A 2,500-nucleotide genomic window follows, 5' to 3' on the forward strand; every position below is an offset into this window, starting at 1 on the left:
ATGAGACATGCTGGGCAACTTGAAAATGAAAGGGCCATAAACCTCATCATATTGTTGTTAATGATAAAAGCAGTTGCATTGATGGTCATACTGCTGATAATGAGCAACAATGATAGTCAATAAAAAATGAAGTCATGGTATGATTAAGGATGATCTGCCACAGAATGTTAGTTTAAACAAAACCACATATATGGTTATCTTGAAATTCTGACATTCTGCAAGGTGGGCTAGTTGGATTGATAACTGAATTTACTATAAAAAAAAATACAGCATATTATATATATATATATATATATATATATATATATATATATATATATGTATATATATATATATATATATATATATATATATATATATATATATATATATATATATATATATATATAGGGAGAATATACATACCCATATGATTTTTTTTCTTTCCTGTTTTTCAAATGTAAAGCTTGCAGCTTATATCTCTTGTCAGTGGTCTTCTCCACATTGACAACAAGGCAGTATTTCAAGTCCCTTTAATCAGATGCAGATTCATTCATTCTAAAGAGAGATTTATCATATGCTCGATTGGGTGCTCTGATAAATGATGCACTTTTTCAATCAAATACTTGTGCTACATCATCTTGAGACTTGTGAAATGTTTCAAAAGGTTTCATCATATTTCTTAAAGTTTTTGATCTTCTTTCTGTAAAATTCTTGGCAAGTCTATGGTCTTGACTGTTAATACAACACATTCACTGGGATTAAAAATAGCAATTAAAAAATACTGATGTCCCTACTGAAGACAAACACTCAAATTCGTACTGGTAGTAATGTAGAGATAACTCATTTAGTTCATCCATTCAAAGGCTGCTGTAATCTGCCACATAAGAGCAGCTCCTAAATCTAGAACAATTTCAAAACCCAACATCAAAACATCGTATCATATAAGGATGACCAGAAAGTAAGTCCTACAGCTTCACAAACACTATAAAAAATACACCTCAAATATATAAATTTATATCTTGTCTTCAATGAACAGTAATACTTATTTTCTCACCATTCATTGTCAGTTATAAATGCATAAGGAAATTAATTAGCATATTCATCTCTGGCATCATTTTTCTGATCTTATTTTGATCTAATAATACACACAAAGCAGTTTTGTACCATTTTACATAAAATTATCATACATTATTGCAAAGCTACAAGAGAAAACAGACAGCTCTCTTCAGTGACAACTGAAAACTGCATTTCTTCTTGTTCTTTCTATAACAATGCAGGTAAATTCACTATGCCCACTTCCTGCAACAGCACACAAGAATGACTGTGCTTACTCCTGCACATGCACAGGCACACATACACACACAAACATACAACTGGCACACATCAGAGCAGATATGCATGCACACATAACTGAGCAGGCTAAGTGTGTGCTATGTCCATGTTTGCAATGTTCATAAGTGACAAATCTTCCAACTCATTCCATAAGGGGCATACAGGTAAAATAAGTAATTAATTTCATTAACTACCACGTTCTACTTTTAAAGATTAGTTTCCATGCCAGTCCTTTGTATGAGTATGTGAGTGTATATGTTTATGTGCATGTGCATATGCATGTATGTGTTTGTAGTAGGTGTGGGCGTGATGTGCATAAATGTGGGTATGTATGTGTTCCAGGTATGGCTGTTACATTACTAAGACAGTCCTAATTAAAACTGCTACATAAAATAATTAGTAAACAATCCTGTATCTTTAATTTATGAATAAAGACCAGATATAGGAAGTACTGAGTACTTCTGATATACAAATATCACTTAACCTCAGAAACTTAATTGTGCTGAAACTGTAAAACTCAACAGTCAAATGTGTATCGGATCTTGAAATGGAAAATGTCCCCTCAATTTTCTGTATATCAGTCTTATAATCACAAAAATTAAAACTTCGAGTCATATAAAAATAAATAAAACCAAATGGCAACATTTTTCACTGAAAAGAGCACTGTACTTCCTTGATTCTAAGCATGTGTAGTCAAAGGAATATCCAGCTTATGGAATGATGAAATCCTCTTCATTTGCCTTCTGTTTCTTTCAGCGACAAATTGAACCTCCATTCTCAAATAAATGAAAGCTCTTTTAAATGGCTTGGGGAAAAGAAAAATAAGAAAAAGAAAGAAAGAAAAAAAAAGATTGAAAAAAAAATGTTCACATGCTTTGAAAACTGCTATTAACCCTTCCCTCATACAATAACGTATGGAAGGCATTCCAAAACTCATTCTGTATTTAACGCAACTGCTCTCTGATCTTCTTCATTGATTGATCCATCATTAGATTTCCATTTCTTTTTTATTTAAAAAGGTATGGGGTTCAAACAAGTGATTTTTTTTAACACTTCCATATTGTAAAGTAAAAATTAAACACAAAATTGATAGGCTCCTTCATTAAAATATACACTTCCTTCTACAAAATAAAATGCTATATATCAACATAACACCACCAACAAAAAGTAAATAATTATAATTTTC

General features: G+C 31.3%; 1 protein-coding gene across 1 annotated transcript in view; it reads right to left on the bottom strand.

Annotated features, from left to right (window-relative positions):
- Positions 1-2,500, bottom strand: part of LOC125038777 (adiponectin receptor protein-like) — a 34,791-nt gene that overhangs the window by 846 nt on the left and 31,445 nt on the right. Inside the window, exon 7 of the mRNA XM_047632371.1 lies at positions 1-2,500. This exon is cut by the window's left edge and continues 846 nt beyond it; it is cut by the window's right edge and continues 612 nt beyond it. The gene's annotated coding sequence lies outside the window, so the exon portion shown is untranslated.

Source organism: Penaeus chinensis, chromosome 25, assembly GCF_019202785.1.
Source record: "Penaeus chinensis breed Huanghai No. 1 chromosome 25, ASM1920278v2, whole genome shotgun sequence".
In the NCBI taxonomy this organism is placed as follows: Eukaryota; Metazoa; Arthropoda; class Malacostraca; order Decapoda; family Penaeidae; genus Penaeus; species Penaeus chinensis.